General features: G+C 40.0%; 1 protein-coding gene across 1 annotated transcript in view; it reads left to right on the top strand.

Moving 5' to 3' along the window:
* Positions 1–12,525: 12,525 nt before the first annotated feature.
* Positions 12,526–22,345, top strand: part of LOC149138465 (uncharacterized) — a 65,131-nt gene continuing 55,311 nt past the window's right edge. Inside the window, exon 1 of the mRNA XM_089447955.1 lies at positions 12,526–13,441. The gene's annotated coding sequence lies outside the window, so the exon portion shown is untranslated. The remainder of the gene's footprint in view (positions 13,442–22,345) is intronic.

Raw genomic sequence — 22,345 nt, 5'->3', positions numbered from 1 at the left:
GCGAAGAAATATACCCAGAACATAGAACAGTGAGCAATAACAACAAGTATTTTATTATTTAGAAAGCAATGTTCACTTGCCTCTTCGAGGGGGCAACCTCCAATAGAGTAGAGCTCAATTAAAAAATAAGACACGATGCTCCTCGAGGGGAGTCTCTATCCTTTATATAGGATTCATACATGCAATACCATGGGGCAATACCATAGTTCTTATTAATACCATTTATCTAATACCATGGCCCATTTACAACTAACTATGGTGCCTTCATTAAATGCAGGTTAACCACTTACAATTATTAATATGGGCTTTACTGACTCTTTACTTAACTATAACTATGACTCAATCCTATTACATAAATAAGGGGGTTAGGGTGGGACCCTAACATCCCAGGAAGGCAATATGATCTCTTTGGCATTGTAAAGGATTTTACCACAATGGTTAAAATAAGGGTATTTACCAATGAAAAAGATCCCTTTGATGATGTTTTTCTACAGAAAAGCATCTTCAAAGAAGTGTGGCACATGGCACAAATGCTTTTTGACCAAGAAGGTCTACAAACTTTTGATAGTTATAAAAAGAGAGAGGTTATCTAAGGTCCCATTGGACCAATTAATTATTGAGCCAGAAAGAGAGCCTACACCTAGTGTGAGCATAAGTGGAGATTCAAAAGAAAAATCCAAAACAAATTCTAAAAGTGAATCCATAGAAAAATTTGGTGATAAATCTAAAAGAACATCAGAAAATGAACTCAGCAAGAGCGAAGAATCAATAAAAGATATAGCCCAGTCCCTAGCAAAGTCTGATCAACAGATTCCATTTATAAAGCAAGTCGAATTTTCAACTCCCCTTACAGAGCAAACAAAGCCGCTTGTAATTGATTTAGAGGAAGAATGGGAAAATTTCAATAAAATACTCAACACACAGGAACATAATACAGAACCACCGACAAATCCACAAGAGACGACCACAGAAATGGTCATACTTTGAATGACTTACTTAACGCAGTTGAATCCCAAAAATGATATCTAATATAATGCACTGCGAAAATCCCCCACACTCACTGGGATGGGTGACCTCCTGGGAAGTCCTGGTTACCGGGTGCAAGCCCCGGAAGTGATGATTGATGCTATGTGATTCGTTCTCCACATTTCACTAGTTTCAATCCCACTTCTTCACCCCTGTGAGCATCACCCGATGCAATGAGTACTAAGTGAACTATTCAAAAATCATGAGAAATTAGTCACTTTACGACTACCTCTCATGGAAATGGTCATACTTTGAATGACTTACTTAACGCAGTTGAATCCCAAAAATGATATCTAATAGAAAGAGCTATTAATACTCAGGAAACAGAGCATATTCCCATTGCTCCCACATCCGAAATTGTATTAATAATAGAGGAAATTCCTCCTCTAGATGTATTTTACAGCCCTCAACATATATTCGTTGTTAGAAGACAAAGAAAGAAAAGAAAGTTGGATTTTGTACTCGCTCCTGAGGATGAACCTTTGGATGTTCTTTGGAAAGACCCATCTACAGATCCTTCAGCAAATCTCACCAGACTCTCGCAAGTCGTAGGTGCGTATGCCTCAGCCACCGTTGATAAAGCAACAAAGGTACAACTGCTGCTTAAAGAAAAAGAAGATAGGATTTTGTTATTAGAACAGCAGTTACAACAGGTCAACATCAACCAACAAGCAGAAATGCAGTTGGTTCAACTTCAACAAGAATTTCAACAAATGCAGTTGGCACATCAGAGCAGTCTAGCTAATAAAGAAGCACAGTTGCAAAACATAACAGAACTGCACAAAGATGATCCCAAAATTGAACAATTTGTCACAGAAGCACTAGGGCTCAATTCCCAACTTTTACACCAAAAAGAATTATTATGCCAGAAGATTTCGCAATGGAATTCTCAATGCGAAATAAGCGATAACATAACAAATCAAGTTGTAGAATTACGACTTGAATATGATTCAATTTTTAAGAAGGTTTCAGACTTCTTAAACTGGCAGAAATCTGAAGATGGGAAAAGAGCAGATATGCCTAAAATAGATGAATCGCACAAAGAAATTTTATTTGCGAAATGGGATTCTAGAATCAGAGAAGCAGAACAGGCAATGGAGGATGCGGTAGCAGCAGCAAACAGTGTCATTGAATCTGTAAATGAAAATCTACACAATGCTAATTTAGTGGCAGAAACCACCCCTGGCTTTCTTCCAAAAGCACAACAACTTCAAGCGGTATGGAAACAGGCAGCGGAAGAAAGGGCAGAGGCAATTAGACAAGTAAACAGGTTGAACTGGGAAGCATACTGGCAATACCTAGTGAAACCACATAGTCAATGGATGACTCTGAAATGCTTAATTACTGCCACCGAGAAAATAGTGCCAGCACTCACCAATGCCGTTTTCATAGGACAACTGAAAGTTGAAGTCGGCCAACCGACGCTTCTAAAACCGATGCTGGATATTTGCGATCTTAAGGACCAGATGCAGGATTAGTCATATTTTATTTTTGTTTTTGTTTATTTTTGCTAAAATGAGGCAGGTCGTTTAAACCTCCTCATCTATTTTTGTAATTTCTATTTTTAAGTTTCATAGATTAGTATTTAAACCCCTCTCATGCATTTAGAGAGGGGTCCAGAAATTTTATCAAAAACATTCTTCAAAACGTGCACTTCTGCCCCCCACTGAGGAGGTTTTGGTAAAATTAATGGAACGAGATTTATTTTCTACTTGAGTTTAGCATCTGCTACTGAAATTGCACTTTTGCACTCTTAGTTGATGTTAAGTGATTTGAAGGTAGATCTATATTGCTGGAGCACATGAGTAGGACGTTTTACAAATGGTACTTCTATCTCTTAATGCTTTTTACTTATGTATCAAGCAATAAATCATTTTCAGTTATTTATGTATGAAAGCTTAAATTCTTAGTTATCATTATTGCACTTTTGTATGATGATGATTTATTCTTTATGCTGAATATATGAATGATTCTTTATGCGATATATTTCTCATATCATTTCGACTAACTTTTTATACGAAACGATCATTATTGAATGAATTATTTTCTTATCGTGATTGAATGATCTTTATTATCAATTACTTTCAGAAATCATTTTAGATCGCATATATAAATGTTACTCCCGGGATAGTTTTAAAGTTAGATGTTTTCTTTGATTATAATAGATGCATATGATAGTTAGAAGATAGATTAAGTTTAGAGTGAGTATTCACCCCATAAAACCAGAAAAGAAAAACATCATCCCGTTAGCACAAACATTATAAATAGATTGGGAAACTGGTCCCATCATCCCCAGTTGGAGCCACTATTCCAAACGGAAAAGGAGTTGTTCTAAGGTCCAGACGGGGTGGTTATCCCCCTTGTTGAAGTCCCGATTTTTCGAGCCTTCAACAGGTTGTTATGTATCGACACAGATAGTGTAGACACCTTTGAAATAAACAGACCTACCCTGGTTGACAATTAAATGGTTGTGGTTCAATCAATTAAAAAGTGATTAAACCGGCACAACAAAGGGCACAACACATTGAGACTCCTGTCAAATTGTTCACAACTCCGTTTGTGAACAACTCACAACTGCCCACTGTTGCTCCTCAACTACTTAGGGACTTCAACCCACTATAGTCATCCTACACTGCATCAATGAAAACCAACATAGGGCACAAAGGGCTGCCACCTATCACTGCAAGATGTCCATATCCCACAATGAACATGGGCTAGGAGGACTGCCCATCATATGCTATATAAGTCCTTCTCTACACACAAGTTTAGGGCTACTCAATTTCTCCTTTGGCTCATCAAACCTTGATCTCAACTTCTGCCTCTCTAGCAACCACCTAATTACATGAAGATGGTGCACACTGGGCTCCAACTTGGGCACTATCACGTTGTTCTCCAATAGACCATAAATGCCCAATCTAATGTCTACACTTGGTCCACTCTCATGTTTCCCTCCAACAAACCATGAGTGCTCAATACCTATTGTAGCATCTGCACTCTAGTTAGGGCATCGAAACATCTACAAAACGCCTCCTCTTGGCTGCCAACAAAATCCTCAAATTATCCTCTACTAGGACACCCATCAAACCATCATCTAAGAGGCCATTTGCAACTCCTTCTGTTGTTGCCCTCTTGCTTAGGGATTTGTGCTTCATGCTGTAGCATCTTCCTACTAAGAAAACCCTCCTTTTAGCTATCAGAGTCGTCCAACAAGTGTCCAATACACAAATGAACAATCACTATAGAATTGCCACTAGTTAGGGCATCTAACCTCCAAGTTTGAGCCTCCTCGTCTAGCTACTATAGGCTACAAGATCTGTCATCCAATCTGGTCAACACTTGACCCAACACAAGGCAAGAATGGAGAAATAACATACCTTTTAACTTTTGTTCATGAACAAAATTTTGGCCACTAGTTAGGGCTTCTCCTGTAGCCTACAAAAACCCACTAACTATGGCCATAACTCACTTCAAACAATGCGGCTACCTTCCACCTATAAGACTAGGCAACTCGTTGCCTTGTTAGGCTCCTGCACAACCCTGTTTTAGGCTTTGTTCATCTACCAAATGGTCACTACGGGTCTACGGTCGAACAAACACAAAACAATCACCTTTTTGGCCTACTTCAAGGAGGAAATATCATGTTCAACTAGCCCATAACAACTCCTCTCTCCTCGGCCTACCTACAAATTGTTACGCTCTTCAAACAAGCACAAGACAACCCTAAATGATTCCTCTCATCTTCGCTGAAGATACCTCTACCTCTGGCCCAAAAAAAATATTTATTTCTCCTAGAGCGAGACCCTTACACACTCCTTCGCTTGCCCAGAATTTCCCTTCATGATCTAGGCCTTTTCCCTATAGGTACTCGACTCTCAGACAATCTAGAAGGAGGCATAAACTATGCCTTCCTTCACCTTCATTGAGCTCATTACTATTGCGGCAAAAAAAATATATTAAGGAGGTTGAATTCCTTTCTTGTGTTGCTCCTTTGGATGATCAAATGACTCCACACATGAGCTCTTTTTATACTAACTCGTGTGGCTCCAACAAACTAACCATGTGAGCTTGTACAACTGTCATAAGGTCACTTAATCACTAAGCCGACCTTAACTTTGTGCCATAAACCCACACACAAACTTCAAAAATTCATATCTCTCTTTAGACAACTCGGATTTTGATGATTCTCGATGCATTGGATTCGCCTTGTCGTCCTCTATGATCTCCATCTATCACATGTCCAAAACGATCCATAGTTTTGGCCCGAACATCGATGGGTTCAAAACCCCAAGCTTGGGTTTCAAGCCCACAAGGCCACTTGTGGAGCTCCTTCCTCCAAACCCTCGATCCTCGATGCTTGGAGTACCTCCCAAGCTACCAAAAATCAACAATCATCGCTAAAGATCATCTCATAAATTTTACTCATCATATGCTAAGGTTTTGTGGCTCTGCACGTTATGATCATGAAGACGTCAAGACGCTACTCTTTGTCCTTTCCCTCGAGGGTGATGCTAGGAATTGGTTTTGTGATTTTCTTGACAATTCTTTTGATTCTCTGCAAGCCATCATCAATGCTTTTAAAAATATATATGAAGATCAAATGGATTCACATTGTGCCAAGAAAGATGAAAGTGATCTTGGAAAGGGCCCAACTATCGTAGAAAAGTTTCAAGAGAATGTGTCATTTCAATCTTTGCCACATTGCAGACTTTATGACCATTTTCATGATGAATCCACTTGTGTTGTTGCAAGAAGAATCCTCTATAGTGGAAAGGCAAGAACAAATGATCAAAGGGGTGTGGATGATAAGCATCTTATCAAGGAATTAACTCAAATTCTTAGAGACATGCAATTCAATCAAGTTCAATTGATGAAAACCATGAAACTTGTTGGAGGAATCACCGCACCTCTATGGAATATGTAATTTCCACCCTCGGGATCCTAGTTACTGGTTTGGAAAGTTTACCAACACCTGTGGGTTTTGGTGTAATGGAAAACCTCTTCATGAAATCAGAGCTTGGATAGGAATCACCGCACCTCTATGGAATATGTAATTTCCACCCTCGGGATCCTAATTACCGGTTTGGAAAGTTTACCAACACCTATGGGTTTTGGTGTAATGGAAAACCTCTTCATGGAATCAGGTTCGATTCCCTCGAGTTGCGTTTGAGGGGGGTGTTGGAAGAATCACTATTTTGGAATGTTTACCAACACTTGCGGGTTTTGGTGTATAACTAAAAACATCTTCAAAACTCACCCAAGAGAATCACTTTAAGGAAATGAGATCCATGCACACATTGTTGATAGCTATAGAAGAAAACTATGTTAAGGAGTTGGAAACCATGGAAGCAAATCATGAGAAAGAGATGAGTTCCATTCAAGGAAATCATAACAAAGTAATAAAGACTATGGAATTAAATCATTCTAAGGAAATGAGTGCCATAGAGAACAGGGTATAGAAAATGATATAGACCATGGAGGCTAGTCACATACAACAAATAATAATTATGGAATCAAAGCACGCCAAAGAAATCACTGCCATAAGGGCCGAACAAATCACTCTTCAGAGTAAGCTGCAAATGATGGAAAAATCGCAGGTTTAGGAATTCCAATTTAGACTAGAAGATCTAGGGGACGGGCATAAATAAAATCACAAGCCTCTCAGTCTGCCAAAGCAAGTTCCATCTCGTTGCAAGGAGGCCACTTGTCCCATTGAAAAGAGGCATAGTTGGAAAAGACACTGAGAAAAATCAGGGTATTGAGGTCAACCAAAGTACTTTCGAGACTTATGTGTCACCTTTGACAAAATATACTCAAAATAAGATTGGGCATACCTCAGATTCTTCAAATTTTTCATCTGAGCATTTTCAAGATCAAGACAGAAGATCTACATTGGTCCCATTATTAGCATCACAGTCTGTCGGAAGCAAAAGTAAAAAGCAGATTAGAAGGAAGAAGAGGTTTGATGCATCTGATGATCCAGAACAACCCAATATTCAGATAAGTCAAAGTCCTAGGATTTTCAGAATTCAGCATGGCACACCAGAGAAGCAACCCATGGACCTACCTGAAAGTCGACAGATGCTCAATATGCACTTTGTTGATGGCATCTGATGCCATAGGGCATCATGTGCATTGTATTTCCAACCCTACACTCTTAGTTAGGATTTTATTTATGTCATTAGTTAATTTTCTTTCATACATTTATATTTTATTTTGATATGTTAGAATAGGTTTTATCTATTCCAGCAGATGTTCTATATATACATGATGATTTTGATTTTGAATGGATATCTATTTGATGGACTTTTTTCTTGGATACAAGATTCTGGATTCTCCCATTCCTTCAATGAAGCAACATGTCCCCATATGGAGCCAAATGTTGACCACACTTTGTCAACATCCAAGGAACCACAATATAAAGATGTGAAGAAATTTTGTCAAAGTTCAAAGTCATCAAACAACACCATTGTATCATTGTAAACCCAATTTCTGCAATTTATATTGTAAATGATGCTCGTATGACCGTCTATTTATATAACAACACCTATGCAAGCCTCTAATTTTGGCAACATATTTCATCCTCAGAAGTTTTTTTAATTTCGTCGAATTGTGTGTGTTTCTAAACACAAATAATCGACAAAGTTTTTCTTCTAGCTTAAACCACAAAGCTAAGGTGAGATCTCTTCATAAGGTCTTAGGTGAGTCCTAGTGTTATATCGAGTCTTTTGTAAAAGTGTGTTTGAGAATAATTTAAGCACATTTGGCTAAATTATTTTATTACAAACCACTTGGTCTATACTAGATCATATTGTGTCGCAAAATTGGGTAATGTCACAAGGGTCTGAGCCTAAATGTGTATTCCCCTTTTGAGGGTTGAATTGATTGTAATATCTTATTGTAAAAAAATATTTTAGTGCATGGTCCCTCATACTTAGACACCATGGCTAAAATATTAAGGGTGGAAAAAATATTAACCACCATAGTCTAAATTAATTAATTTTTCTGCCTAAATTAAATAAAAATCCTAAGCGAGAAAATTTATTGATTTTGAGTTAAAAATATTTATAGAGAAATTAATTTCTCTCTAAGTGGGAAATAATGAAAAATTCGTGGGTCAAAGGAAAGTCAAATTTCAGAGGTCCCCTAAGGGAAAAATGGATATTTTAAGAAATTTTGAGCCCTTGAACCTTGGTGGTTAAGTCAAAGTCAAAATTTTGAGGAAATTAATCCAAAATATTAATTTTTGGATTAATTAAAAGTGAGTTTTAAGATAAATTCGAATTTTTCTTTAATATTAAAAATTCGACGATGAAGATTAAAAGATGATAAAACTATTTTCAACGGTCGAGATTATTTTGACAAGGATCAAGCCAACTAGCCATTATTTTCCACTTGTAGGGGTTTCTCTATATAAAAAAGCTATTGAACTTCTATTTGATATCTCTAGATGATGTAAATTCTTAAACACTAGTATTGAGCTGCTGCTCTGCTGGAACATTTTGTATTATAATAGAAAAACTTTGGGGTTTAGTTCATGGTGTTTTTCTTCCGCTGATCTGTGGTATGTGTTAGCTATGTGTGATCCTATTTTGAGTTGAATATTGATTAATAATTGTTATTTCATTTGTCGGTGATAAGAACATTCTATTGATATATTCTATCTTAGGTGATCTGATTCACTATATGATCTAACAATTTTCTTGAGAATATAATAGAGATTTATAGGTACGCTAGCCCTTGGGCTCCAAGTTCACAGATTGTGGGGAAGAACTCACTATGTTTGGGTTCTGAGATTTCTCTATGATATTTAATTTTGCAAGAGGGTTTGGCCAATATCTATTTTCAAAAATATACTCATCCATTGTTATTTGTAAAAAAAAATATTTCTCCAAAAAAAATTAGTTTTGTAAATATTCTATTTGTAAATTATTTCTAATCCATTTGTTTTGTAGCAATTGGGGTTTTAATAGTTTTTTTTGAGGTTTGATATTATATATATGGGGTTTTGACATTTTTTTATTCATTTGTACAAGTGAACGTCAAGCTGATCAAGAGATTTTTGTTGGGTTTTTGAGGCAAATCTAGGCATAGGAAGGAAAGATCTAGCCTTCGTTCATCCTCTCGGCCCAACGTCCAACAATTTGGTAGTATTTTTCTAGCATTTTGGTATTTTTGCAGGTTTCTAGAAATTTTTTGAAGCCCTTAGCCTAGCCATCTAGCCTTTCTGGCCTAGTCGCGAGGCTTAGGAGTCTCCTAAGGCCCTCAACCCCCTTCTCTGGCCTAGCAGCAATCCATTCTTGGTTTATTGTCACCCTCAGGGCCTTTGATCCTCTTCCTTGGCCTAGTCGTAGGCCTCCAAGGGCCTCAACCTCCCTTTAGGGGACCCATCTATCCTTTTAGAAGCCTCAACCCCCCTCTTTCAGCTTGGCCATAGCCTTGGGTTGCCCTTAGGAGCCCTCGACGCCCCTGAAACCCTAGCTGCAGGCCCTCTAGGACCTTTTCTCGCCCAACGTCAGCCTTATTAGGATTGACATTAGTCCTAAGGGGTTTCTCCTCCCATGTCGTGTCCTTCCTTGGGCTCATTTACCTCATTCTTTCCCTTGGTTCCCCTTTCCAGCCTTCCATTTATCATTTTCTAGCCCTAGTCTTGGGGTTTCCTAGCCTTAGCCTAGTTTTCTAGCCCTCATTTAGACATTATTTAGCCGTTGGTTTAAATTTTTTATCTAACATTGTGATTTTGCAACGATATTAGAGCTAACTTGGTGATAGTAGATAGCCAAGTCCATCAGGAACTCCATTAGCCATCTACAAGGCCTCAAGGCCTCTTGGTTCACTCTCTAACCCTCTTGTTTCATTACTGTCCTAAAATTGAATGCTGAAGTATTTTACGAAAACAACATATTCAAGGCCTAAACACTTTAAATAAGCCTAAATTTACTAATTGATCACCTAAGGCATTTATAATTAATTTAAAGTTGAGTTTGAGTGCATGTAAGTGGGTTTTTTGTGGACTGTAGGGTAATCCTTAGATCAAATATTTTTGTTACAACCACATAAAAATACCTACAACAATGATTAAACTTCATAATAGTCGCATACCAACTCACTGATGATCATATTTTGTCATTACATTGTCATTTGCACTATTTAAGCTTATATCTCAATGCATATTTGATAATTTTTTAAGGCTATCATAATAATCTAAGCGCTGATATTTACTGCATAAAGGTATGATAATAATTTTGCAGTGGTGATAAAAGTGATTGAAAGTCATCTAATCCCAGTTAGCTTTTGTTTCTCATAACTCATGCGAAACTTGGATAATTGGATGATTTTCTTATCACTGCAGTCATATGATTATTGGCTGATCCATATTGCATTTCTAAATAATCATCATTTATTTTTACTCATGCATTAACACACATAATTGCTTTATTCAAATTGATAAGTGTTTAATGTGTTGGGTTATTTGCTCTAAGTGACATTGTGGATAAATTCTCTTAGTTTCTCATTGCTATGTTGTCATTGGATAAGTGGATTTATTGCTCATTGTTAAAATTGGATATCTCTTGTAAATCTTCTCTCTTGTATATCTAGTTGACATATTGGTAATTCGTTTATCATTTAAGCTATTGTCTATTGACATCATCTTCTAGCACCGTTAAGTTTTGAGCACTTCTTCTTGTGACTGAGATTGTTATTCATTTATTTGTTTAAGTACCTCATTGTTCATAATTGAGGATCACCATAACTAAGTACTTAAGCAACTTTGATAATCCCACCTTAAGAATACTCATATCTTGCAGTTGCATTTTAGGAGTAGTTTCTTGCATTAATTAATCAACTTTCAAGCATAAGCTTGGTCAATAAAAATATAGGCCCACCTTTCTCATCTAGCTTGAGGAGTTTAACACCTGTTTAGTGGTTAACACGATGACCTTGCAGTTGTCAGAGCTACACTGTCTGTAGTGCCAGAGGCATCGGGTGGCTAGAACCCCACGGGAGGTATTGTTAACCAAGCCTCAGCTTACTCCCCCCTGGTTTATCTCTCACAACTTACTTTAGAGACTAGCTTCAAAACAGTTAAGAGAAAGAATATATTTAGAATAAGCATATAACCTAAAATAAACCAAGATTTTGCATCTCGCCTAGATTGTAGGATTTACATCTTATTTAGGATAGCGAAACATCATCAAGCAACAACTGTTCATCCGGTGACTTGGTAAAAAACTATCTTAAGCAAGTAATTGACTCCATTTAAGGCACTCATCTTCATAGTAAATCTAATCAAATCATTTAACTTGCTAATTCAACCAAGTTGCGAGGCCATTCAGTTGTGTCTCCTAGATTTGTTGGTTGCCAACAATTTTTCCATCTTCACATTTCATAAGGACTACCCCCATAGCTCGCTGTAGGGAGACAACTAGAATGGAGAGGGCGGGGATCAAAGTGACAACTCCCGTCCTGAGCGTTTTCGCATCTTGCCTGTACAGTTTGGGCGACAACACATACCATTCTGTTGCTTGGAAGAGGCAAACCATTGCGAAAACCCCTCAATGCTTAAATTCAAAAGAGTGAAGGGAACTCTACTTGAATGGTTCATGAGGCACACTACTTGCTAAGGTTTTGCAAATGGGGTAGCAAGCTAAGTGGGCTTGATTGTGGGGAAAACTCCAGAGTTAAGCACGTTTGAGCTAAAGGCGATCTGGGATGGGTGATCCTCCGGGAAGTCCTGGTTACCAGGGGCAAGTCCCAACGCTATGTGACTCATTTCACTAGTTTCAATCCCACTTCTTCGCCGCTCTGAGCATCACCCAATGTAATGAGTGCTAAGTGGACTATTCAAAAATCATAAGAAATTAGTCAGTTACGACTACCTCTCATGCTATGTGACTCATTTCACTAGTTTCAGTCCCACTTCTTCACCGCTCTGAGCATCACCCAATGCAATGAGTGCTAAGTGGACGATTAAAAAATCATGAGAAATTAGTCAGTTACGACTACCTCTCATGGAAATGGTCATAGATGAAATGGAAATGGTCATAGATGAATCACTTACTTAACGCACTTGAATCCCAAAAAAATGATATCTAATAAGGAAAGAATCCCTCAAGGAAATTTATAAATTCAAGTGTGTTGAATTCATTTGTATTATCATGGGATTGGGATTACATGAATTATTTCAGTTTTCTTTGAGCAAGTGAGGGTTTTAAGACCTTTTTTTCCTACTAATTTTGGTGGTGAAAGATTCCACCCTAATTGAACCCAGAGGCTCATTCTACAACAGAATGATGTGTAAGATTCTACAACCCAGTATGTTGTGTAAGGCTGTTTTCATCATCAAAATTGAAATTTTGCTATGCGAGCCAATTTTTTTTTTTTTTTAAACTCTTAAAAAACAAATAAAATTAAATATCTATACAAAATATTTAAATAATATTTTCTTATTAAAAAAATGGGCAAGTGAAGAGAGTTTTTCTTCTCCTTAAAACAGTAAATTCACATTTCTTCTCTCAGGCTAGATAATTCCTTCAAAGGCAGTAGAGTTTTAACTCTGGAGCAAGTCGTAGTTCTGAATTTGTGCCTATGACAATTCTCCTCAAACGGTATGTGCTGGAGTATGTCGTAATAACCTCTGAAATTGGATGTCTCCACTGAAACTAGCTTCGCACTATCCTATGGCCATTTGGAAGATTTGTTTAATCTGTCACAGGACCGAAGTCATACTGAAATCGCACAAGTTGACTTGGGTAAATGCTGAAGGTTGCTGAAGGGCTGCTAATGCGAGGGACTGTCTAAAGGCTATAATAGACCGAAATTCTCAGAAGAATTGTAGACACATTGAAGCGGATTGAGGAACGCCTGGAGAGGGTCGAAGTCAGGAACAAATCCAGTTATCAGTCCTAGAAAAATTTCTGTCGGAAGCGACAAGCGATCCTTGCTCTCACCTCCAAGCCATTCGGACACCTAAAGCCAGCTGAAACGGAGGTTTTCCGAGTTCTGGTCCGCGATTATAATCTCGGCAGTTTCTTATCACACGAAGACACGACCGATTAGAGTTGCACACTCGCGACGACAAAAAATAAATAAAAAAGAGACTGCACATATGCGAGTTCTCCAGGAACATTTGCGCAAAAGCATCCTGTGGCTAGGCATTGTGGCCCACCAGAATCCCACAGCTGACTGAAGAGCAACCCTGCAGAGACGAAATAGGTTTCGCGCAACACGAGCAACTGCTATCTTCACAAACAAGATCGCTAGTATCTGGAATAATTCGTGTTCCTGCCCAGTAAAGCTTCGCGCGCGATTGATGGTCACATTAACGTAGCTCATTTCGATAGCGTAATGGTGGCTTATTAAATTTTCTGTAGCCGCAAATTCCATAGACTATATTCTGCGGGACTTGGGATTCACTGTGAGTTATTTGAAGTTCAATACGATTAGATTATGGGTGCAAATGAACAGTGATATCGCTGACTGAATAGTAATATTGTTATTGTAACACACCCCGTATATATATTGGTTGTTCTTCATTTTTAGAGCCATTTTGGATCAATCGCTGCAAGCAGATACGCTCTGACCAGCGATCTGATATACCCAAAGCAAGCTATGAACTCCCTCAAGTGGAAATTACTACAGTATTAGAGCCGTCTTACCGAACATATAGATTATGTTTTAACTCCCCATGTCATTGTCAAGTGGCCTTTAGATCAATGTAGCACAGAGGGTATACACATCCAATCCTGGCTTTGTCTCCAGTTTCAGGTGGTTTTTTGAGTTCTAATATTTACTAAGTTAGACTATTTATGTGAATTTTGGGATGGTTTCAAGTGAAAATCCCACAGGAAAGGGTTTATCATCTCTAACCGAACAGTGTGCCCACCTTTAGTTCAGGCCTTGGAAGTACATCTATGGAAATTCTCTCAGATGTCCCTATGGTAATTAGAGTCATGAGTCTTGACTGAGTTACTGGATCTTTGGTAGACGTTCCTAAGTGATGGTCACAATATTGAGTCAACGCAAGAGGACTGTCAAGAGATGTCAAATGTCTCTCATGTGATATAACTTAATCCGCAATTTTAAATGGATAACCATTACTTTCAACGAACTGAGAATGTGTTATATTTCATTATCCCTGGAAAGGGTTACCAATTTAGGGTCGAGTCTAAGTACAAAATTGAGTTTGCTGAAGACTGCTCCAGAGTAATTATACGCTTTACCTATCAATTTTGGATAGCAGACCTCATATCATGTATAACCAGTCTACAGTTGCTCATATATTCGAAACTGCTTTACTAACCACATTGGAGGAACTGTCTTACTGTCTGAGACACTCAGACCACTTATGTTACTGTATGGAGATGGGGTAATAACATAAAAGATTGGCTATAGCAGGCTATTTTTAATTTGAAGTCCCCATTTAGAAAAATACATTACATATCAGATACGATAAAAGGTAGAGATTTACAGTCATACTATTAGTTGCATCTACTTGTCATTACCAGCCATTGCCCCAAGAAGAATTGCAGTATCCCCAACTGATGAACCAAGGCATCCAAACATCTCCAAGGATGAGGCATATATTATCAGACCAAACCCCGACACATGGATCCATCTACTTGTCATTACCAGCCATTGCCCCAAGAAGAATTGCAGTATCCCCAACTGATGAACCAAGGCATCCAAACATCTCCAAGGATGAGGCATATATTATCAGACCAAACCCCGACACATGGATCAACAATTCTTGATTGTGACCTTGAATGACACACGGGTCTCAACTCAGAGAAGCCTCATTGAATAAGATCTTTTACTTGAAGATGCTATGTTTTAGCGTATGTCTTGTGCATAAGAGTAATGAGATCCCATTGTCCTTGGATTATGTAGTCAACTAGTCACTTGGTCGAATAAGACAAAAGCAATGATTATCCAAGGATGACTCTAAGATGGGAGTAAATAGATTAATCCGTAGATGGGTAATACATGTTATTGCTCATATTAACTATTCAAGATGATGACTGTGTTCACTGTTACTTAACTTGGGCGTGTCTATGCACAAGACAACAAGGCAGACCTCTCTCACAAACCTTCACATGGGTGTGGATACAACAGTGATGCATATGGGTTAATGTTGATAGGAGGGATACAAGTGCATGGGCTTGCCCAAGCAATCATAAGAAGGAGATCTAGGGTCTATTGCTTCTTAGTATAATGGATGAGGGGAGGATGAGTCCTATGAACTTGAAGTAACCTCAGCTGTCTTTTGCCAAGATTAACTTTCAGTGCATGAACATATTGAGGTTTGGGTGGACCATTCTCTTGATTGTTATCTGGCAATAAGTGAGGCATTTGGTTCAGCAAAGAAACCAGGCTACATTTGGTAACCTTCACTCATTCCCCGTGTTAAGGTGAATAGTAACACCGTGTCTAACCGTGAGTGATATCACACCTGGTGTAACAACATATTCTGTCCTGCCCGGTGTATCCTAGTACACCTACATCAGGTCCAGCTATGAATGCACATTTGCAGCCAATCTGAAATACACAAGGATAGCATAATCGGTTTATGGTCCTACTCCTAGATATACATGCTCAAATTTCAGACAGTTACACTTAGGTTTTATCATTGCAAATAGAAACCACTGAAATAATATAGTCATGAATTTCACTAGTGGGTAATTAAAGAAAAGTCCCGTAAAATTACAGCAACTAGTTCAGCATGAGCTTGCTGTGCACGTATGTATGAGAAACTCATAGCCTCACAGTCATTAGCGAGGGAAAATTCAAATAAGTACTAGGAAAGGTGATACTTAGCATCAGAGCTGTTACAGGAGGTGCCAGGGACTGAATTTTTATAAGCATATGCTAACAGAGCATACACAACTACTAGGAAAGGTGATACTTAGCATCAGGGCTGTTACAGGAGGTGCCAGGGACTGAATTATCATAATCATATACTAACAGAGCACACACAAGCTACAGAATTCTAGCAAGCTACAATTAGCATACCTGATTTGTGTATTAAGGAAATATCATCACTCCAAAAGCCCTCGGGACACAACCCTGGCTGTTTTCCTCCCAAGTTATAATGGAGATAATGAAAGATGCTCTACCATGCTTTCATAATGTCTGTTTAAAGTGCCAAATTGTAGTGTCTGTGACCTAGTTTTAACGAGGTTTAGACCTTGCCTCAGGTTTAATGCTCCCTAAGATCCATCTCGGGGAAGCACATTTGACATATGAGGTAACCACAGTGCCTAAATATTCAGCATTGTCCATGACTATAAAGTCAGTCACAGTGTCCAATTGTACAACAATGTCCATGACTGCAATGTGGCTACAAATACCATGCAACTTAGTATGTACCTGATATGTGGTGGACTGTTTATATAATTCTGGGCATCATCATTACTAGAATACCTCACAATGGGCATTGGGATAGTGTTTATAATTTTCCCCCCAACCATTGGCAACTGCCAATAATGCAGTTGCCATCCCCTAGCTTATGAAACCTGTCCCAATGTTCAAACCAGGGATTCCAGAGGGCTGTCCCCCCTCCACCCTGCACATAGGCACTCAGTTACAGGGATTCTAGAGGAAATACCTCCTCCATCCCTCAGCCAATGAGGGACTCCAGAGACGAAAGTCCCCACCCTTGCTTATTCTAGGGATTCCAGGGATCTGCTTCCATCCTGAGATTGCTCAGAAACTCCACCCAATGCTAGGAATCCATAGTATTCTTGTTCTGAGCATTCGGCAAGGAGACTAGCCTTGGGCAGCCAGAGGCCTCCACCCTGTGGCGAATGAGGGACTCCAGAGACGAATCTCCACCCTCGGTTGAATCGAGTACCCCTTAATCAATAATGTCATCAACAGAATTAAGGATTCTATAACTACAAGGTAATAGTATGAGGCATAAGATGACCCAGGTGTTCTCCCACCAATCAGCTAGGAAGCAATTTGGTCAAGCCAATATGGCAGAAGCATTACTATCAGTCTGCATGTAGAAAGGATATAATCACAGGGTTTTCACCCTCCAAAAGTTAAGGACAAATTAGTCAATTGTGGAGTATTCCTAATCCTTCTATGTGCAGTAGGTATTAATGCCCCGTAACCAGGCATATTTGGCAAGGTAAAAATAGTAATTAGGGCTGAACATCACAATAGGGAATTAATTCATATATTTACGTTAATTCAGTATCGACATAGTGCTATCTACGAAAATGCATTCCCTAGCGTTCAGACAGACATCTTAATTGCCTCAGTTTTTAAACAAACATTGTCTGCCCAGCTAAAACAATAGGTACTAAATATGCAAAACCTGCAAAAATCTAACCCTAAACGTCTACAGGTTCAAGGTACTAACCTCTAGCGCTGCAGGCCCCCCTGTCGGCCTTATGATGCCGACCACACTATCATGAACTCATGCCTCCTCTTCCCTTGCAACAAATTCCCTGACTGATGCTCTTATGATGCCTATTCAATATCAACGACTCCTTTCTTCGCTCTTACCACACTTCCACTGTTCGCTTTCTCTGGTTCGCTTTGTGTCCCTTCCTAGTCCCGATTTCCCTCTTTTCTATTGCTCACTCCTTAATTCTGGTTAGTTAGGCCTTGCCCTTCTGGTCCAACCCCAGATGGCCCCCTGTCCCTCCTGACCTGTCACTGGTAATCAGTTTCCTTTGGTCACCCAGTTTCTTGCTATTTGGCCTCCCTTTCTCTCTTTGCCTGCCATTTGCCCTCTCCGCAAGGCTTGTTCTAGAATCGGCAAGGTGTCCAGAGAATTCCTTCCACCATGTGCTAATAACCTGTAAATATCTCCATTTGCGAGTGCTTGGAGAGTCCTTAGTTGTGTACAGATTTCCATGCCATCCGAACCTAAAGCCTCTGTGAAAATTTCGAAAATCGGAACCCTATTGCAGCAACTGATATTATTGCTCTTAATTGTTAATTAATTAACAATTTATCTGCTACAACAAATATTGAAATAAATACACTGCAACCTTCACAAATAAAATACCGCAGAAAAATAATGCGCTGGAAACTGAGAAATGCTAGCACACATAAAAATAACACAATTATTTTTGGACGAAAGTCCTCGGAAAAACCCAACTTGGGAAATTTGGCGCAACAACTGAGGATTTTATTATTATGTAGCAGTGAGAAAATCTGAGTACAATTGCATGCCGAAATATGACAATCCTACAGAGAAAAATACTGGCAAAAATCTAGTGAGGAATTTTCCTCACCCCACAGGCAAACTCCTGGCACGACTTGCCTTCAGAAATTCGGCCCTCTGACCCTTTGCGTCAGCCTCTATGTTGCTCTGTGCAACCTGTTGGACGTCTAGCTTCAGACTAGTCTCTGATGAAGTCATTCTACTTTTTGCTGACTGGAAAGATGCTTCTTTGGCACTCTAGGACTCCTTCCCGGCCTTTGGAACTAAAAACGTCTCTCCCTATCAGCAAATCGTTCTTGCCTCTAGAGGTTGCTATGCTGCCCCAGCGTCAGCGTCTTTGTGGCTCTTCTACCTCTCTGCAAATGCACTCGCTGGATCTGCAATGCTTCCTCCGGCCTCACTGTCTCTGCCCCTCTCACTGCTTCGATCTCTAGCTCTCTCTTCAGCAACTGACTGTCGCTACTCTGGAAATCGATCTGCTCAGAAATCGAATTGTTGAAGTGTCTACTCCATCACCACATCAACCTCCTCTTATAATCCTCTGTTGGAGCACCAATGACCAAGATTAAAACATAATTGATGGCTAGGATCATCTTTGGATCGATTCATGTGAGTTTCTAGATGATTCTCGCCTTGACTTAATTAATACTGATTAATTCACCATGTTCTCTAAGTTTAGACTTAGGAAATATTTAAAAACTGGTTAATAATCTAATTAAGTCATTTCTAGGCGGAATTTCGAGAAACAATTTTTGGGTTTTGGAGATCTCATGTATTATAGCCTCTCCACAAAATTTCAAGGCCAAAACACATCCGATGCTACAAAAACTAACACTCCCTCGTAGCGAGGAATGTGTTCTAGTGTTGTACATCCTGCCACAACACCTTGTCTCTGCATCATCTCTTGTCACGCTGTTGATGTCTGGCTGCTGCTACCCACCAACGACTGTGCAACTCTAATATACGCTGCATCTATGCTGCTGCTGACCCTATTGTACTGCTGCCAACACTGCAATTCCCCGCCATCTGTTACTACTACAATTGCAACATCTGCAACTGAAAAGCATCCAAAATACTAAATCAACTGTGATCAGTATGATACCTCTGTCTCCTGAGTCTCTAACTGCTACTAGCATCTGCACTGTCATTGAAGAATTTGTGTTGCTATTGACTCTGCACTGTGCCAGCTGCACTGCTGCCAGCTCTGCACTGTGCTCTTTAGCATCTGACTGCTACTAGTCTCTGCAACTGTCACTCTGGTACTAACTGCATCGACTGCCACTGATCCATCCTGCTATTGTATACTGTGGGTCCCCGTAGCTAGGTCATGATCCATGAGGTGGACTCCTCAAGGATCCTGCCCATCTTTGTAGCTCTGATTTACTCATACTGTCATTGCTATTGCTCTATTGCTATCTCTGCACTGTGGCTGCAACTGTTGCAATAATGAGTCTGATCTCCCCAGATCCTGAAGTATTAGCTTCCATAGGGATGTTCCCTCTAAAACTAGACTCCCTCTAAGTCTCAATCTCGCTATAGGAAATCTGTCAGCTCCCTCCTAGCAATTTGCACTGCCCTTCTGTATTGGAAACTGGACTCCGTAGCACTGCGTTGGGAATCTTTTGGCAAGAACTACACCTGAATACTGCAACTGGGCAATTCGCACTACTTGTGTCACTGCAACTGTCTCCCCGGTACTGACTGCAACTAGCCTTGCAACTGTCTAATGACAAATTGCATCTGCTGACACTGAACTTGCTACTATGATACTGTGGGCTCCTGTAGCAAAGGTGATGGTCCCGCTGCAACAATCTAGAACTGATCTGACTAATCTCCTTTTTGCAACTGTGCTGGCCTTGCTCATTTGACACACTGGAGTCTCATACTCCTCCTCCACCTGGATCTGGTGCCCCACTGTCTCCTTTCGAGCCTTGTCCCTGGCTGGGACCCTTCTTCGCTTAACAACTAGCACTAAACAACTCGCACCTCCTCCAACACTTGTTTCTGATAACTGGAAGTCGATATGTTGTCCAGATATGCAATCTGACAAACTCGTGCGACCTTCTCTGGCAATCTCGTACGACCATCTTGTTGAAGAAAGTATAACTAGGTTTGGTATTTACAAATGTAACTTTGATCTTTGTACTTGTCAAGTAAAAGAAATATTATTTTTGTAAATGAAATGAATGAGTTTCTTTCTCATTTCATAGGTCTAGAAAAGTCAAAGAGTCAAAGTCATATGTAAGGAGCTCTTCTTGAGCCTTCATGTAATATATATGGGTCAACTTGTTGTCACCTTCTGCATTTAGGGTTCTAGTTGTACAAAGAGGGAAAAAGAACAGAGATGTTTAGAGCTAGCCTCCAATGACAAAGAAGCACTCAAAACTAAATCAGACCCTCTTTATTGGAAAGTGCTTTGAAGCAACTTTCCAACGGAATATAGAAGGCTCTATATGGACCTCAGAATCAAATGTTAGCACAGATCAAGGTTCTCTTTTCAAAGTCAGAAGGCAAAAGAAAATTTCCTAAGTACAAAACCTCAGATCCTGCATATCGGAGTTTTTCAAAGCAACAGTAGTGGAGGTCAGAGCAAACCAATGATCGCTGATATCAACGATCAGAGATCGGAGGTCCAAGGTACAGTGTACTGCATAGTAATCGGAGGTCCTGTAGGGCACATCGGCGGGCTCACACATCGGAGGTCATAGCCATGTCACATATCGACGATTGCACTTTATAACCCATGGCATATTGACGATCGCAACAACACGAACATGTCGCAAATCGGCAATCGACGATATTCAACTGACCACTCTTAAGAAATTGCGGGAAGAATATGCCGATAGTGTAAATCAACGGGAAAGGCCGAAAATGATTTACAAAGGAAATTAGCGAAAAACCAAGGGTAGACGAGCCTTTTTCTCTCTCCTCTAAAAGGGCCATGTGGCAGAATACTATTGGTCCCGATAAAGCCACATGGCGTTTGACGTCATCATGATGTGGCAGTACAGAGGACACATGGCATGCAGATTCGACATTTTGAAGGGGCCTATGGGGGCATATATGGGTGACACGTGTCACCAACCAGGAAGCGACGCGTGGCACTGATGACGTCATCAATCGGAAATCGACAATCGCAGGAAGGCAGGTCGCGTTAGTGGCACAACCTGGGAATCACCAATGTGCCGATTGTGATATCCCAGGTGGGCCCAATTGGCGTTTGGCGGTCGCAAACTATAGAGGGCGTAGACCCTCCCTTATTATTCTTCCAAGTGGGCCAGACTGCATCGCGCATCAGAGATTGCAATGTTGGGGAGGAGGCACCGAAGGCGAGCATTAGAAATCAATGACATGTGGGATTCTGTTTAACAAAGGGACAAGTCTCACAGACACGAGTCCAAAGGTCCTAGCACCCAAGGACTAAGCGCCTGGTCATAGCCCCCGGTCACATGAAGCAAAAGGGGCTAAAGTGGATTAGAATGCCACGTCCCGTAAGGAATTTTAATGGGAAATCCCAATGTGATAACTACGCGACAAGGTAATGCAGAACTTTAAAGGCGTGGTGGGTCGGCAGCTGAGGCATTTAAGAAAGGAGATGGAGCATTCAAAAATCGGCATGGGCTGACCCTGTAAGGCCCCTTGTGACATGAAATCGGGGTCGACACAGACAGAGTAAATGAAGGCATGAAAGCTTGAGAGGACTTGATGATTCAACATGGTGCTCTATGCAGAGGGAAGACGAAGTACCACCCAGGTGACCTCTGCTTCTGTACTATGGCATTAAATTGATAGTTGACCACTCCCAGCTCTGGAGAATGAATGATTCGAGTAGTAAAGGCAGAAGCGACAGTAATCAACTGAGTGGCACAAGAGGCCAGACCGTGGGCAAGCAACAACCTGAGCAAAGGCCATCACAGGGATGGGCATTAAGATATTTTGCGGAAGTTTTCCTCTGTAAATTGACTTGTTTTGTTATCATGTACTTGTCACAATTTAATGAGGCAATTAATTTGATTGTAGTCTTTTTGGGCCGCAGAGCCATCCCGAGCCAAAACAGCTGGTCAATTTGACAACTGAGGATGGGCCAAGATATTGGTTGTAATTATAGTTCAGATCTCCCCTCTTCTTATAAATAGAGGG

Source organism: Pinus tabuliformis, chromosome X, assembly GCF_031772625.1.
Source record: "Pinus tabuliformis cultivar Carrire ecotype Pingquan chromosome X, CPIR1, whole genome shotgun sequence".
Classification (NCBI taxonomy): Eukaryota; Viridiplantae; Streptophyta; class Pinopsida; order Pinales; family Pinaceae; genus Pinus; species Pinus tabuliformis.
This window is presented reverse-complemented; position numbering and strand designations above follow the sequence as displayed.